Below are 17977 nucleotides of genomic sequence, written 5' to 3'. Positions count from 1 at the left end.
TGAATGTGCTATGTCAAGTATGAGTGTATTTACATTTTAAAGTGGGTTGTGTCTTAGTAGATCAGTTGGAAAAAATAGTATAGAATAGAACAGCAGTGTTGACTGTGTGTGTGGTGTGGTGTGGGTGTGGTGTGGTGTGTGTGTGGTGTGGTGTGGTGTGTGGTGTGTGTGTGTGTGTGTGTGTGGTGTGGTGTGTGTGTGTGTGTGTGTGGTGGTGGTGTGGTGGTGTGGTGGTGGTGGTGGTGGTGGTGGTGGTGGTGGTGGTGGTGGTGGTGTGTGTGTAGTGGTGGTGTGTGTGGTGTGTGTGTGTGTGTGTGTGGTGATGTGGTGGGGGTGTGTGTGTGTGTGGTGATGTGGTGGGGGTGTGTGGTGTGTGGTGGTGTGTGGGTGGTGGTGGTGTGTGGTGTGTGTGGTGGTGTGTGTGGTGGTGTGGTGTGTGTGTGTGTGTGTGTGTGTGTGTGGTGTGGTGTGTGTGTGTGTGTGTGTGTGTGGTGTGTGTGTGTGTGTGTGTGTGGTGTGGTGTGTGTGGGTGTGGTGGTGTGGTGTGTGTGGGTGCGGTGTGTGCGGTGTGTGTGGTGTGGTGTGTGGTGTGGGTGGTGTGTGTGGTATGGTGTGGGTGTGGTGTGTGTGGTGGTGTGGTGTTGTGGGGTGTGGTGTGTGTGTGGTGTGGTGTGGTGTGTGTGGTGTGGTGTCTCCACAACCCCAGCACACACACACCGCTCTTCACATCCCCCAGTACACACACACCCCCCCAACCCCAGTACACACACACCGCTCTTCACATCCCCCAGTACACACACACCACCTCTTCACATCCCCCAGTACACACACACACCGCTCTCCACCCCCCAGTACACACACACCGCTCTTCACATCCCCCAGTACACACACACACCGCTCTTCACATCCCCCAGTACACACAACCCCCACATCCCCCAGTACACACACACCACACATCCCCAGTACACACACACCACTCTTCACATCCCCTGTACACACATACCGCTCTTCACATCCCCCAGTACACACACACCACTCTTCACATCCCCCAGTACACACACACCACTCTTCACATCCCGCTGTACACACATACCGCTCTTCACATCCCCAGTACACACACACCACTCTTCACCCCCATCCCCACCAGTGTACACACACACCACTCTTCACATCCCGCTGTACACACATACCGCTCTTCACATCCCCCAGTACACACACACCACTCTTCACATCCCGCTGTACACACATACCGCTCTTCAGAACCCACAGTTCACACATACCTGTGCTCTGCTTGTTGGGGGCGTGGGGTGGGGTGGGGGGGGTGCCCTGTGCTCTGCTTGTTGGGGGCGTGGGGTAGGGTGCCCTGTGCTCTGCTTGTTGGGGGCGTGGGGTGGGGTGGGGGGTGCCCTGTGCTCTGCTTGTTGGGGGCGTGGGGTAGGGTGCCCTGTGCTCTGCTTGTTGGGGGCGTGGGGTGGGGTAGGGTGCCCTGTGCTCTGCTTGTTGGGGGCGTGGGGTGGGGGGTGCCCTGTGCTCTGCTTGTTGGGGGCGTGGCGTGGGGTAGGGTGCCCTGTGCTCTGCTTGTTGGGGGCGTGGGGTGGGGGTGCCCTGTGCTCTGCTTGTTGGGGGCGTGGGGTAGGGTGCCCTGTGCTCTGCTTGTTGGGGGCGTGGGGTGGGGTGGGGGTGCCCTGTGCTCTGCTTGTTGGGGGCGTGGGGTAGGGTGCCCTGTGCTCTGCTTGTTAGGGGCGTGGGGTGGGGGGTGCCCTGTGCTCTGCTTGTTGGGGGCGTGGGGTGGGGTGGGGTGGGGGGTGCCCTGTGCTCTGCTTGTTGGGGGCGTGGGGTAGGGTGCCCTGTGCTCTGGTTGGGGGGCGTGGGGTGGGGTGGGGGGGTGCCCTGTGCTCTGCTTGTTGGGGGCGTGGGGTAGGGTGCCCTGTGCTCTGCTTGTTGGGGGCGTGGGGTGGGGTGGGGGGTGCCCTGTGCTCTGCTTGTTGGGGGCATGGGGTGGGGTGGGGGTGCCCTGTGCTCTGCTTGTTGGGGGCGTGGGGTGGGGTGGGGGTGCCATGTGCTCTGCTTGTTGGGGGCGTGGGGTGGGGTGGGGGTGCCCTGTGCTCTGCTTGTTGGGGGCGTGGGGTGGGGTGGGGGTGCCCTGTGCTCTGCTTGTTGGGGGGCGTGGGGTAGGGTGCCCTGTGCTCTGCTTGTTGGGGGCGTGGGGTGGGGGGGGGTGCCCTGTGCTCTGCTTGTTGGGAGCGTGGGGTGGGGTGGGGGGTGCCCTGTGCTCTGCTTGTTGGGAGCGTGGGGTGGGGTGGGGGGTGCCCTGTGCTCTGCTCGTTGTGGGGGTGGGGTGGGTGCTCTGTGCTCTGCTTGTTGGGGGCGTGGGGTGGGGGGTGCCCTGTGCTCTGCTCGTTGTGGGGTGGGGTGGGTGCTCTGTGCTCTGCTTGTTGGGGGCGTGGGGTGGGGTGGGGGGGGTGCCCTGTGCTCTGCTCGTTGTGGGGGTGGGGTGGGTGCTCTGTGCTCTGCTTGTTGGGAGCGTGGGGTGGGGGGTGCCCTGTGCTCTGCTCGTTGTGGGGGTGGGGTGGGGTGGGGGGTGCCCTGTGCTCTGCTCGTTGTGGGGGTGGGGTGGGTGCCCTGTGCTCTGCTTGTTGTGGGAGCGTGGGGTGTGGTGGGGGGGTGCCCTGTGCTCTGCTCGTTGTGGGGGTGGGGTGGGTGCTCTGTGCTCTGCTTGTTGGGAGCGTGGGGTGGGGAGGTGTGAGAGAGGAGCAGAAATGTGTGACAGTCTATGGAAGATGTGTAGACTACCGCTTTTTTTATGGGGCACGATCATAAAAACTGTCATTAAACTGTTGTTTTATTAAAATGTTGAATGTAATGGCCTATCCTTGTGGATAGAATTCAGAACCTTCACTTTTTCCACATTTTGTTACGTTACAGCCTTATTCGAAAATGTATAAAATAAATGTTTTTCCTCATCAATTTTTTTCAAATTTGATTTCACCTTTATTTAACCAGGTAGGTCAGTTGAGAACAAGTTCTCATTTACAACTGCAACCTGGCCAAGATAAAGCAAAGCAGTGCGACACAAACAACACAATCTACACACAATACCCCATAATGACAAAGTGAAAACAGGTTTTTTTTTTTTGCAAATGTATTAAAAATCAAAAACAGTAATACCTTATTTACTTAAGTACTGTATTAAGACTCTTTGCTATGAGACTCATGTTTCTACAACTTAATTGGATACCTGCTGTGATCAATTCTGTTGATTGGACATGATTTGGAAAGACACACACCTGTCTAGATAAGGTCACACAGTTGACAATGCACGTCAGAGCAAAAACCAAGCCATGACGTCAAAGGAATGGTCCGTAGAGCTCCGAGACAGGATTATGTCGAGGCACAGATCTGGGAACGGTACCAAAACTTTCTTCAGCATTGAAGGTCCCAAAGAACACAGTGGCCTCCATCATTCTTAAATGGAATTAGTTTGGAACCAACAAGACTCTTCTTAGAGCTGGCCACCCGGCCAAACTGAGCAATCGGGGGAGAGGGGCATTGGTCAGGGAGGTGGCCAAGAACCTGATGGTCACTCTGACAGAGCTACATATTTTCTCTGTGGAGATGGGAGAACCTTCCAGAAGGACAACCATCTCTGCAGCACTCCACCAATCAGGCCTTCATGGTAGAGTGGCCAGACGGAAGCCACTCCTCAGTAAAACACACATGACAGCCCACTAGGAGTTGGCCAAAAGGCACCTAAAGGACTCTCAGACCCTGAGAAACAAGATTATCTCGTCTGATGAAACCAAGATTGAACTATTTGGCCTGAATGCCAAGCGTCAAGTCTGGAGGAAACCTGGCACCATCCCTACGGTGAAGCACGGTGGTGGCAGCATCTTGCTGTTGGGATGTATTTCAGCAGCAGGGACTGGGAGACTAGTCAGGATCGAGGGAAAGATGAACGGAGCAAAGTACAGAGAGCTCCTTGATGAAAACCTGCTCCAGAGCACTCAGGACCTCCGAATGGGGCAAATGTTAACCTTCCAAAAAGGACAACGACCCTAAGCACACAGCCAAGACAACACAGGAGAGGCTTCGGGACCTGGAAGGAAAGGGGACCAAAGGAGAAAAATGGCTTTAGGGGTGATCAGTGAAATATACCTGCTGGAGCGCGGGCTACGGGTGGGTGCTGCTATGGTGACCAGTGAGCTGAGATAAGGTGGGGCTTTACCTAGCAAAGACTTATAGATGACCTGGAGTGGGTGGGTTTGGTGAAGAATATGAGGCAAGAGCCAGCCAATGAGAGCTTACAGGTTGCAGTGCTGGGTAGTATATGGGGCTTTGGTGACAAAAGTTTGCTGAGTAGAGTGTTGGAGGCTATTTTGTAAATGACATTGCCGAAGTCGAGGATTGGCAGGATAGTCAGTTTTACGGAGGTATGTTTGGCAGCATGAGTGATGGATGCTTTGTTGCGAAATAGGAAGCCGATTCAAGATTAATTTTGGATTAGAGATGCTTAATGTAAGTCTGGAAAGAGTTTACAGTCTAACCAGACACCTAGGTATTTGTAGTTGTCCACATATTCTAAGTCAGAAGCACACAGAGTAGTGATGCTGGACAGGCGGGCAGGTGCGGGTCTTCGAAAGCCAAGTCAACAAACAGATTACCGACCATTTCGAATCTCACCATACCTTCTCTGCTATGCAATCTGGTTTCAGAGCTGGTCATGGGTGCACCTCAGCCACGCTCAAGGTCCTAAACGATATCTTAACCGCCATCGATAAGAAACATTACTGTGCAGCCGTATTCATTGATCTGGCCAAGGCTTTCGACTCTGTCAATCACCACATCCTCATCGGCAGACTCGACAGCCTTGGTTTCTCAAATGATTGCCTCGCCTGGTTCACCAACTACTTCTCTGATAGAGTTCAGTGTGTCAAATCGGAGGGTCTGCTGTCCGGACCTCTGGCAGTCTCTATGGGGGTGCCACAGGGTTCAATTCTTGGACCGACTCTCTTCTCTGTATACATCAATGAGGTCGCTCTTGCTGCTGGTGAGTCTCTGATCCACTTCTACGCAGACGATACCATTCTGTATACTTCCGGCCCTTCTTTGGACACTGTGTTAACAACCCTCCAGGCAAGCTTCAATGCCATACAACTCTCCTTCCGTGGCCTCCAATTGCTCTTAAATACAAGTAAAACTAAATGCATGCTCTTCAACTGATCGCTACCTGCACCTACCCGCCTGTCCAACATCACTACTCTGGACGGCTCTGACTTAGAATACGTGGACAACTACAAATACTTAGGTGTCTGGTTAGACTGTAAACTCTCCTTCCAGACCCATATCAAACATCTCCAATCTCAAAGTTAAATCTGGCTTCCTATTTCGCAACAAAGCATCCTTCACTCATGCTGCCAAACATACCCTTGTAAAACTGACCATCCTACCAATCCTTGACTTTGGCGATGTCATTTACAAAATAGCCTCCAATACCCTACTCAACAAATTGGATGCAGTCTACCACAGTGCAATCCGTTTTGTCACCAAAGCCCCATATACTACCCACCATTGCGACCTGTACGCTCTCGTTGGCTGGCCCTCGCTTCATACTCGTCGCCAAACCCACTGGCTCCATGTCATCTACAAGACCCTGCTAGGTAAAGTCCCCCCTTATCTCAGCTCGCTGGTCACCATAGCATCTCCCACCTGTAGCACACGCTCCAGCAGGTATATCTCTCTAGTCACCCCCAAAACCAATTCTTTCTTTGGCCGCCTCTCCTTCCAGTTCTCTGCTGCCAATGACTGGAACGAACTACAAAAATCTCTGAAACTGGAAACACTTATCTCCCTCACTAGCTTTAAGCACCAACTGTCAGAGCAGCTCACAGATTACTGCACCTGTACATAGCCCACCTATAATTTAGCTCAAACAACTACCTCTTTTCCAACTGTATTTAATTAATTTATTTATTTTGCTCCTTTGCACCCCATTATTTTTATTTCTACTTTGCACATTCTTCCATTGCAAAACTACCATTCCAGTGTTTTACTTGCTATATTGTATTTACTTTGCCACCATGGCCTTTTTTGCCTTTACCTCCCTTCTCACCTCATTTGCTCACATTGTATATAGACTTGTTTATACTGTATTATTGACTGTATGTTTGTTTTACTCCATGTGTAACTCTGTCGTTGTATCTGTCGAACTGCTTTGCTTTATCTTGGCCAGGTCGCAATTGTAAATGAGAACTTGTTCTCAACTTGCCTACCTGGTTAAATAAAGGTAAAATAAAATAAAAATATATAAAAATTAGAAAGGCCTGCTTGCTGAAGTGTTTTAGGGAGAGTTTGATAGTGATGAGGGGTGGTCGTTTGACTGCAGAAAGGTGGATTTTTAAAAGTAGAAGCTCAAATTGTTTGGCAGTTCTATCTTGTCGGAAAATGTTATAGTTAGGGATGGAAATTTCAGGGTTTTTGGTGGCCTTCCTAAGCCAGGATTCAGACACGGCTAGGACATCCGGGTTGGCAGAGTGTGCTATAGCAGTGAATAAAACAAACTTAGGGAGGAGGCTTCTAATGTTAACATGCATGAAACCAAGCCTTTTACGGTTACAGAAGTCAACAAATGAGAGTGCCTGGGGAATGGGAGTGTAGCTAGGCACTGGAGAGGCCTGGATTAACCTCTACATCACCAGAGGAGCAGAGGAGGAGAAGGATAAGGGTACGACTAAAGGCTATAAGAACTGGTTGTCTAGTACGTTTGTAACAGAGAGTAAAAGGAGCAGGTTTCTGGGTGTGGTAGAATAGATTCAATGCATAATGTACAGACAAGGGTATGGTAGGATGTGAATACAGTGGAGGTAAACCTAGGCATTGAGTGACTATGACAGAGGTATTGTCTCTAGAGACATCAATTAAACCAGGTGAGGTCACCGCATGTGTGGGAGGTGGGACAAGAGGGTTAGCTAAGGCATATTGAGCAGGGCTGGAGTCTCTACAGTGAAATATGACAATAATCACTAACCAAAACAGCAATGGACAAGGAATATTGACATTAGGGAGAGGAATGCATAGCCGAGTGATCATAGGGTCCAATGAGTAGCTGGACGGGCTGGAGACATGGCGATTCAGACAGCTAGTGGGCCAGGGATAGCAGAAGGGCCTTAGAGGGACGTCGCGATGAAAGAAGTCTGTTGTAGCCCCCTTGTGCGGTTACGTCAGCAGACCAGTCGTGATAGATCAGCAGGAGTCCGTGTTGTAAAAGGGTCCAGGCCAATTGGCAAAATAGGTATTGTAGCCCAAGAAATTGACTGATGGACCACTTCAGCTAACAGTCTGGTATGCTCTAGACAGCTAGTGTACTGCGGCTAGCAGATGGGCATTCAGGGGAGGTCACAACGGAGGAGCCTGTTGAAAAAAAAACTAGTGCGGATTACGTTGGTAGTCAAGTCGTGATGGATCGGAAGGCTCCGTATCGGCAATAAAAGGGGTGTAAATAAGGAATAGGGTGCCATTTGGGACGGTCCCTGTCCCTCTTTGGGTGTGAGACAGAGGTTGTGTCTACACTTGACACTTACATGCAACTTCTGCTATCAGAAAACAAAGATCGCATTGAAAAGATTGGTCTAGAAGCACAAAAGTCTCTTTGTATTTTTATTTATTAATGATCTCCATTAGTTCCTGCCAAGGCAGCAGCTACTCTTCCTGGGGTTTATTAAGGCTGCCCATTAGTTCCTGCAAAGGCAGCAGCTACTCTTCCTGGGGTTTATTAAGGCTGCCCATTAGTTCCTGCAAAGGCAGCAGCTACTCTTCCTGGGGTTTATTAAGGCTGCCCATTAGTTCCTGCAAAGGCAACAGCTACTCTTCCTGGGGTTTATTAAGGCTGCCAATTAGTTCCTGCCAAGGCAACAGCTACTCTTCCTGGGGTTTATTAAGGCTGCCAATTAGTTCCTGCCAAGGCAACAGCTACTCTTCCTGGGGTTTATTAAGGCTGCCCATTAGTTCCTGCAAAGGCAACAGCTACTCTTCCTGGGGTTTATTATGAATCCCCATTAGTTCCTGCTAAGGCAACAGCTACTCTTCATGGGGTTTATTAAGGCTGCCCATTAGTTCCTGCAAAGGCAGCAGCTACTCTTCCTGGGGTTTATTAATGATCTCCATTAGTTCCTGCAAAGGCAACAGCTACTCTTCCTGGGGTTTATTAAGGATGACCATTAGTTCCTGCCAAGGCAACAGCTACTCTTCCTGGGGTTTATTAAGGATGCCCATTAGTTGCTGCCAAGGCAGCAGCTACTCTTCCTGGGGTTTATTAAGTATGCCCATTAGTTCCTGCAAAGGCAGCAGCTACTCTTCCTGGGGTTTATTAAGGCTGCCCATTAGTTCCTGCCAAGGCAGCAGCTACTCTTCCTGGGGTTTATTAATGATCTCCATTAGTTCCTGCAAAGGCAACAGCTACTCTTCCTGGGGTTTATTAAGGATGCCCATTAGTTCCTGCCAAGGCAACAGCTACTCTTCCTGGGGTTTATTAAGGATGCCCATTAGTTGCTGCCAAGGCAGCAGCTACTCTTCCTGGGGTTTATTAAGGATGCCCATTAGTTGCTGCCAAGGCAACAGCTACTCTTCCTGGGGTTTATTAAGGATGCCCATTAGTTGCTGCCAAGGCAACAGCTACTCTTCCTGGGGTTTATTAAGGATGCCCATTAGTTGCTGCCAAGGCAGCAGCTACTCTTCCTGGGGTTTATTAAGGATGCCCATTAGTTGCTGCCAAGGCAGCAGCTACTCTTCCTGGGGTTTATTAAGGATGCCCATTAGTTGCTGCCAAGGCAGCAGCTACTCTTCCTGGGGTTTATTAAGGATGCCCATTAGTTGCTGCCAAGGCAACAGCTACTCTTCCTGGGGTTTATTAAGGATGCCCATTAGTTGCTGCCAAGGCAGCAGCTACTCTTCTTGGGGTCCAAACACATGAAGGCACTTACATCACACATAAAACAAAAAAGATAAAACAGTACATTATTGTACATTACATTACTACACCACTAGATATCTACAATACAAAATATATAATACCACTATAAAACAATATTACAATGTATGTGTGTGCATGTGCATGCATGTGCCTGTACCTGTGTGTGTGTGTCTTCACAGTACCAACTGTTCCATAAGGTGTATTTTTATCTGTTTTTAAATCTGATTCTACTGCTTGCATCAGTTACCTGATGTGGAATAGAGTTCCATGTAGTCATGACTCTATGTAGTACTGTGCGCCTCCCATAGTCTGTTCTGGACTTCTAGATTCTAGGACGTCCCTCTTTTGCATGGCAGTGTGCTAGTAGTTTAAACAGACAGCTCAGTGCATTCAGCTTGTCAACACCTCATGTTTGCTGGACTCATAAATGCTAGTTAATAGCCAGCTAGCTAATATTTAGAAAATATATATTTTTTGGGCTAGAGTTATGCTAACCAATTTGCAATCCCTGTACTGTTGTTTGCTAGCTTGCTGGCTAGCTACTGAGGTTAGCTGGCTAGTTAACTACAGTAGTTAGCTACTGCCATTAGTTGTTGTTGTGTTATCATATTGTTCCTATTCCACCGCTTGTAGAATGCATACTGGCATTTGAATATAGCGAGGGAAAAGGGAACCCAGACACACTGTGGAAACGGTAGACACATTTAACTGTAGGTGTAGAAGCATGACACGTTCAGAAGTCCATGACCACAACTCTAAGATCAGAATACTAAAGCTGCATGAACTGTCAAGTCTAGACAAGTCTAGACACACATGAGTTTGAGGCATAGGTCACATTGGTCTCTCTGGCTGTTCTTGGTTGATTCATTCTGGGGAAAGCAGGAGCCTGCTGCTAGTCCGCCGTATTCTTTTCCTATAAGGGCAGCAGAGCATTAAGTAAACAAACTGTAAACCAACCAGTACAAAGCCAAATACTCGGCCAACGTGCACAGAATAAGGGAGTCAAAAGACTATATAAACACACACAGACATACACACACACACACACATTACACTGACACAAAACCCACACACATTCACATACACTACATACGCACACACACGCGCATACCGAAAACAAGCACACACGCACATGCTGACACGACACAAACACACACGCTTTTAACTTCATCATATGCTGCTGCTACTAAGTTTTTCTTTTGCTCGTATTATCTATCCTGATGCCTAGTCACTTTACCCAGTCTTCATGTACATGTCTACCTAAAATACAGTATCATTATCTATCCTGATGTCTAGTCACTTTACCCAGTCTTCATGTACATGTCTACCTAAAATACAGTATCATTATCTATCCTGATGTCTAGTCACTTTACCCAGTCTTCATGTACATGTCTACCTAAAATACCTTGTACCCCTACACAGTGTTCTGGTACTGGTACTCCCTGTAGATAGCTAAATGTATGTGTATTCTAAAATACCTTGTACCCCTACACAGTGTTCTGGTACTGGTACTCCCTGTAGATAGCTAAATGTATGTGTATTCTAAAATACCTTGTACCCCTACACAGTGTTCTGGTACTGGTACTCCCTGTAGATAGCTAAATGTATGTGTATTTTATTCCTGTTGTTATACTATTTTTATTTTTATTATAATTTTTTCAAATGCATCATTGGGATGCAAGCATTTCACGGCTAAGTCTACACCCATTGTATTTGGTGCATATGGCATATACAAATTCAGACTGTTCTGAGGACAACTCAAAATTAGGAAGGTGTGCTTAATGTTTTGTACACTCAGTGTATGTCAGTGTATGTCATGGAAAGAGCAGGTGTTCTTAATGTTTTGTACACTCAGTGTATGTCATGGAAAGAGCAGGTGTTCTTAATGTTTTGTACACTCAGTGTGTGTCATGGAAAGAGCAGGTGTTCTTAATGTTTTGTACACTCAGTGTATGTCATGGAAAGAGCAGGTGTTCTTAATGTTTTGTACACTCAGTGTGTGTCATGGAAAGAGCAGGTGTTCTTAATGTTTTGTACACTCAGTGTATGTCATGGAAAGAGCATGTGTTCCTAATGTTTTGTACACTCAGTGTATGTCATGGAAAGAGCATGTGTTCCTAATGTTTTGTACACTCAGTGTGTGTCATGGAAAGAGCAGGTGTTCCTTATGTTTTGTACACCAAGTGTGTGTACTACTATATACACTACCGTTCAAAAGTTTGGGGTCACTTAGAAATGTCCTTGTTATTGATAAAAAGCCAATTTTCTGACCATTAAAATAACATCAAATTGATCAGAAATACAGTGTAGACATTGTTAATGTTGTAAATGACTATTGTAGCTGGAAACGGATGATTTTTTATGGAATATCTACATAGGTGTACAGAGGCCCATTATCAGCAACCATCACTCCTGTGTTCCAACGGCACATTGTGTTAGCTAATCCAAGTTTATCATTTTAAAATGCAAATTGATTATTGGAAAACCCTTTTTGAGTTATGTTGGCACAGCTGAAAACTGTTGTTCTGATTAAAGAAGCAATTAAACTGGCCTTCTTTAGACTAGTTAAGTATCTGGAGCATTTGTGGGTTCGATTACAGGCTCAAAATGGCCAGAAACAAAGACCTTCTTCTGAAACTCATCAGTTTATTCTTGTTCTGATAAATTAAGGCTATTCCATGCGAGAAATTGCCAAGAAACTGAAGATCTCATACAACGCTGAGTACTACTCTATTCACAGAACAGCGCAAACTGGGTCTAACCGGAATAGAAAGAGGAATGGGAGGCCCTGGTGCACAACTGAGAAAGAGGACAAGTACATCACAGAGTCTTGTTTGAGAAACAGATGCCTCACAAGTCCTCAACTGGCAGCTTCATTAAATAGTACCCGCAGAACACCAGTCTCAACGTCAACAGTGAAGTATCTGTGTTCTTTTGCCCGTCTTAATCTTTTATTTTTATTGGCTAGTCTGAGATATGGCTTTTTCTTTGCAAATCTGCCTAGAAGGCCAGCATTGTACAAGATCTTCAGTTTCTTGGCAATTTCTCGCATGAAATAGCATTAATTTCTCAGAACAAGAATAGACTGACGCATTTGAGAAGAAAGTTATTTGTTTCTGGCCATTTTGAGCCTGTAATCGAACCCACAAACGCTGATGCTCCAGATACCCAAATAGTCTGAAGAAGGCCAGTTTTATTGCTTTAATCAGAACAACAGTTTTCAGCTGTGCTAACATGATTGCAAAAGGGTTTTCTAATGATCAATTAGCCTTTTAAAATTATAAACTTGGATTAGCTAACAAAACGTGCCATTGGAACACAGGAGTGGTGGTTGCTGATAATGGGCCTCTGTAGATATTCCATAAAAAAATCTGCCGTTTCCAGCTGTATCATTTGTAGTCATTTACAATGTTAACAATGTCTACACTGTATTTCTGATAAATTTTACGTCATTTTAATGGACGAAAATTTGCTTTTCTTTCAAAAACAAGGACATTTCTAAGTGACCCCAAACTTTTGAACGGTAGTATATACATACAGTCGTATGAAAATGTTCGGGCACCCCTCTGAGGCTGCATAATAATTTGTCCAGACAAAGATTTTTAGTGTAGCAATATTAAGTTGTCTGAAATTAAATCAGATGTGAAAAATATGCTTTGCAAAAATGTGGGCACCCTTGTCATTCTGATGATTTGAATACCTGTAACTACTTAGCACTGATTAATTGGAACACACAATTGGTTTGGTGAGCTTATTAAGCCTTGAACTTCCTAGACAAGTGCATCCAATCATGAGAAAAGCGATTTAAGGTGGCCAATTGCAAGTTGTTGTTCTCTTTGACTCTCCTCTGAAGAGTGGCAACATGGGGGCCTCAAAACAACTCTCAAATGACCTGAAAACAAAGATTCTTCAACATTATGGTTTAGAGGAAGGCTACAAAAAGCTATCGCTGAGATTTAAGCTGTCAGTGTCCACTGTGAGGAACATAGTGAGGAAATGGAAGACCACAGGCACAGTTCTTGTTAGGGCCAGAAGTGGCAGGCCAAGTAAAATATCGGAGAGGCAAAGGATGGTGAGAACGGTCAAAAACAGACCACCTCCAAAGACCTACAACATCATCTTGCTGCAGATGGTGTCACTGCATCGTTCAACAATTCAGCGCACTTTGCACAAGGAGAAGCTGTATGGGAGAGTGATGCGGAAGAAGCCTTTTCTGCACACACGCCACAAACAGAGTCGCTTGAGGAATGCAAACGCACATTTGGACAAGCCAGCTTCATTTTGGAATAAGGTGCTGTGGACTGATGAAACAAAGATTGAGTTATTTGGTCATAACAAGGGACGTTATGCATGGCGGCAAAAGAACACAGCGTTCCAAGAAAAACACTTGCTACCCACAGTAAAATTTGGTGGGGGTTCCATCATGCTGTGGGGCTGTGTGGCCAGTGCCGGTACTGGGAATCTTGTTAAAGTTGAGGGTCGCATGGATTCTCCTCAATATCAGCAGATTATTGGGAATAATGTTGAAGAATCAGTCACAAAATTGAAGTTAAGCCGGGGCTGGATATTTCAACAAGACAACGACCCAAAACACTGCTCAAAATCTACCCGGGCATTTATGCAGAGGAACAAGTACAATGTTCTGGAATGGCCATCCCAGTCCCCAGACCTGAATATCATTGAGAATCTGTGGGATGTTTTGAAGCGGGCTGTCCATGCTCGGCAACCATCAAACCTAACTGAACTGGAGATGTTTTGTAAGGAGGAATGGTCCAAAATACCTTCGTCCAGACACTCATTAGAGGCTGTTATTTTAACAAAAGGAGGCTCTACTAAATATTGATGTGATTTTTCTATTGTGGTGCCCAAATTTATGCACCTGTCTAATTTTGTTTTGATGCATATTGCACATTTTCTGTTAATCCAATAAACCTCATTTCACTACTGAAATATTACTGTGTTCATCAGTTATTTGATAGATCAAAATGAAATTGCTGATCCAAACACCCAATTATTTATAAATGGAAATCATGGAAATTGTCAGGGGTGCCCAAACTTTTTCATATGACTGTATACAGTACCAGTCAGAAGTTTGGACACACCTACTCATTCCAGGATTTTCTTTATTTGGACTATTTTCTACATCGTAGAATAATAGTGGCGACATCAACATTTTTACCAAATAGGGCTATCTTCTGAGTAGCATCCCAACCTTGTCATAACACACCTGATTGGCTTAAACACATTAAGAAGGAAATAAATTCCACAAATTAACTTAACAAGGCACACCTGTTAATTGAAATGCATTCCAGGTGACTACCTCATGAAGCTGGTTGAGAGAATGCCAATAGTGTGCAAAGCTGTCATCAAGGCAAAGGGTGGCTACTTTGAAGAATCTCAAATATAACAGATATTTTGATTTGTTTAACACTTTTTGGTTACTACATGATTCCATATGTGTTATTTCATAGTTTTGATGTCTTCAATATTATTCTACAATGTAGAAAATAGTCCAAATAAAGAAAAACCCTGGAATGAGTAGGTGTGTCCAAATGTTTGACTGGTACTGTATTTATAAAAGAGAGAGATCCACACTATGAAGTTGGAATAATACTGTGAAAATTTTAAAATTATGATTATGCCCTTTTAGTGTTGGAGCTGTTTGAAAAGACTGCCTTACATTTCAGCCTGTTCTAAAGGGTTGAATTTTGACATGACCTGGCAGTAAATTAGTTAATAGACCAATAAGAAAGAGCATTCCAAAACTCTCTGCCAATAACAGCTAGTTTTCAGTTTTCCCCTCCCCACAAAATTCTTGCTTGGGAAATTGGTCTTTGCTAAGAAGCTATATTACTTCTTGACCATTTTAATTGAAAACAATCACAGTTTTGTGAATTGTTACCCTGAAATGATTTGATATTGATATAAAACAGCTGATTTTGACCTTTAAGATGGACTGATTGCAACCCTCATCCCCCAGTATGTTGCTTATTTACAGGGATGACCCCCCAATCACCTCCACCCCTAGGACTAGAACAGACAGAAAAATACTCAAATAGCTGAGTATAAAACCAGCCTAGTGACACCATGACCCAAAAATTACAATTGATTACAGGCAAAAGGCTCATTCACCTAACCTTTTTATAGTCAGTGATATTCTCAAACTCAGTTAGTCATCTAAGTAGTGACAGACAGGATTCTACACCCCACTCAGACAAATCTGAGAGGGAAAATCAATAGGATGGGTCTACTGCCCTCTGCCTCGGGCCAGACTTTGCCATGCCAAGGCTATACCCGATCCGACCCACGTCCATTCACGAGCTCAGCACAAATAAACAATGCCTGATTGTTGTGGTCAACAAACAAACAAACAACCGTGGTTTGTCTCATTCCCTGCCTGGCACGGGCATGTTTCGCCTATCTAATCGTTGTACGTAACGCTCCTCTTCTCAATACAGCTCATTTTCTCTCCTGGTGTGGTGCCGGATTTTATAATGGGATAGTGGGACTGCCTGCCACTTCCTCGCGCGCGCACGTCCTATCAGCGGCACGAGAAATACACGCACATATCCAGTTACCGCACATAGAAATAGATCGATATCCGGGAAATAACGACTGGGCGTACAAGTAGTCCACATCCGTGCCAAATTATCGGGTCGTTTTTGCTGTCAATTGTTCGCGATTACGGTGATCTCGTCACACACGTGCGGCCATTTTTGTTACCCATCCAGGGCATTGTAGCCGGCATATTTGAAGAGTATTATTATGTAGCCTTTCACATAGTCAAGATACTGTGGAGAAAAGGCATAGAATAAGCACTCAAAGCATGAGCAAGGCAATCACATTGGACGAGAGGTAAGCCCTTCCCAATAAATATCCTACAGACAGACACACACACACACACTAGGAAAGCACATAGGGCTGGACTTCCTTACGTGCATAAGTCCATCTTTGAGACCAAAAAGTCCGCTTTTCCTTCCACATAAAGTTTCTCTCCAGAATTAACTTTAATTGACCATTCTAAACCATGTCTCCGTGACGTGACTTACCGGTAATTGTGTATGTAAGTTAGCGGTGATCCTCTGTGGCTGTCCCGGTTGGAAATTCAAACCCCCTTAGCTGTCGTGGTCCCACAGCTAACTATCCGTGAATACACAATGTCAATCAAAACATTAGACCGCGCCTCCATTGGTGACGTACGTCGGAGATGGACGAATCATAGTCGAAGTCCATCCCCCACATCCAACGATGGATAGATACAGTGCAACCATTCAGAATATGATCGATTTTAGAATTGAATGTTAAACATTGTGATTGTTTCATTCCCAACACTTCAGTCATGGGAATAGATGTAATAGCCTTGCCTATCAGTCTTCATGTGTGAAGTAGGCTGTGGAATAGGCTACAATGATATGTACTGTGGACCATTACAGTAGTAGACAATGGCGTGTTGAGTTGATGGAATTAAATTGTGTGCGAATTATAAAATTGGATTACCTAGAAATTAGAGGACATGATTAGGAATTTGGTTTCTATGCACCATTTGAGACTAGCTGTAGTATTAGCCTGCAGTAATAGCTTGTAGTAATAGCCGGTAGTAATAACCTGTAGTAATAACCTGTAGTAATAACCTGTAGTAATAGCCTGTAGTAATAACCTGCAGTAATAGCCTGTAGTAATAGCTTGCAGTAATAGACTGTAGTAATGGCCTGTAGTAATAGCCTGCAGTCATAGCCTGTAGTAATAGCCTGCAGTAATAGCCTGTAGTAACAACCTGTAGTAATAGCCTGTAGTAATAGCCTGTAGTAATAGCCTGTAGTAATAACCTGCAGTAATGGCCTGTAGTAATATCCGGTAGTAATAACCTGTAGTAATAACCTGTAGTAATAGCCTGTAGTAATAAACTGCAGTAATAGCCTGTAGTAATAGCCGGCAGTAATAGCCTGTAGTAATAGCTTGCAGTAATAGCCTGCAGTAATAGCCTGCAGTAATAACCTGTAGTAATAGCCTGTAGTAATAGCCTGCAGTAATAACCTGTAGTAATAGCCTGTACTAATAGCCTGCAGTAATTGCCTGTAGTAATAGCCTGTACTAATAGCCTGCAGAAATAGCCTGTAGTAATATCTTGCAGTAATAACCTGCAGTAATAACCTGCAGTAATAGCCTGTAGTAATAGCCTGTAGTAATAGCCTGCAGGCATGGCCTGTAGTAATACCCTGCAGTAATAGCCTGTAGTAATAACCTGTAGTAATAGTCTGTAGTAATAGCCTGTAGTAAAAGGTTGCAGTAATAGCCTGTAGTAATAGCCTGTAGTAATAGCCTGTAGTAATAACCTGCAGTAATAGCCTGTAGTAATAGCTTGCAGTAATAGACTGTAGTAATAGCTTGCAGTAATAGACTGCAGTAATAACCTGCAGTAATAGCCTGCAGTAATAGCCTGTAGCCTGCAGTAATAGCCTGCAGTAATAGCCTGCAGTAATAACCTGTAGTAATAACCTGCAGTAATAGCCTGTAGTAATATCTTGCAGTAATAGCCTGCGGTAATAACCTGCAGTAATAGCCTGTAGTAATAGCCTGCAGTAATAACCTGCAGTAATAGCCTGTAGTAATAGCCTGTAGTAATAGCCTGCAGTCATAGCCTGTAGTAATACCCTGCAGTAATAGCCTGTAGTAATAACCTGTAGTAATAGCCTGTAGTAAAAGGTTGCAGTAATAACCTGTAGTAATAGCCTGTAGTAATAACCTGTAGTAATAACCTGCAGTAATAGCCTGTAGTAATAGCTTGCAGTAATAACCTGCAGTAATAGCCTGTAGCCTGCAGTAATAGCCTGTAGCCTGCAGTAATAGCCTGTAGCGTGCAGTAATAGCCTGCAGTAATAGCCTGCAGTAATAGCCTGCAGTAATAGCCTGCAGTAATGGCCTGTAGTAATAGCCTGTATCCTGCAGTAATAGCCTGCAGTAATAGCCTGTAGTCTGCAGTAATAGACTGCAGTAATAGCTTAAGGTAATAGC

The 17977-nt window shown here is 45.4% G+C and overlaps 1 protein-coding gene across 4 annotated transcripts in view; it reads right to left on the bottom strand.

The window, feature by feature from the left end:
- Positions 1 to 16110, bottom strand: part of pals2b (protein associated with LIN7 2, MAGUK family member b) — an 80557-nt gene extending 64447 nt beyond the window's left edge. For all 4 annotated transcript variants that reach the window (XM_042295266.1, XM_042295268.1, XM_042295267.1 and 1 more), the window contains exon 1: positions 16015 to 16110. The gene's annotated coding sequence lies outside the window, so the exon portion shown is untranslated. The remainder of the gene's footprint in view (positions 1 to 16014) is intronic.
- Positions 16111 to 17977: the final 1867 nt, after the last annotated feature.

Source organism: Oncorhynchus tshawytscha, linkage group LG13 (assembly GCF_018296145.1).
Source record: "Oncorhynchus tshawytscha isolate Ot180627B linkage group LG13, Otsh_v2.0, whole genome shotgun sequence".
NCBI lineage: Eukaryota > Metazoa > Chordata > Actinopteri > Salmoniformes > Salmonidae > Oncorhynchus > Oncorhynchus tshawytscha.
Note: the sequence above shows the minus strand (reverse complement) of the source record. Positions and strands in the feature narration are given on the sequence as shown.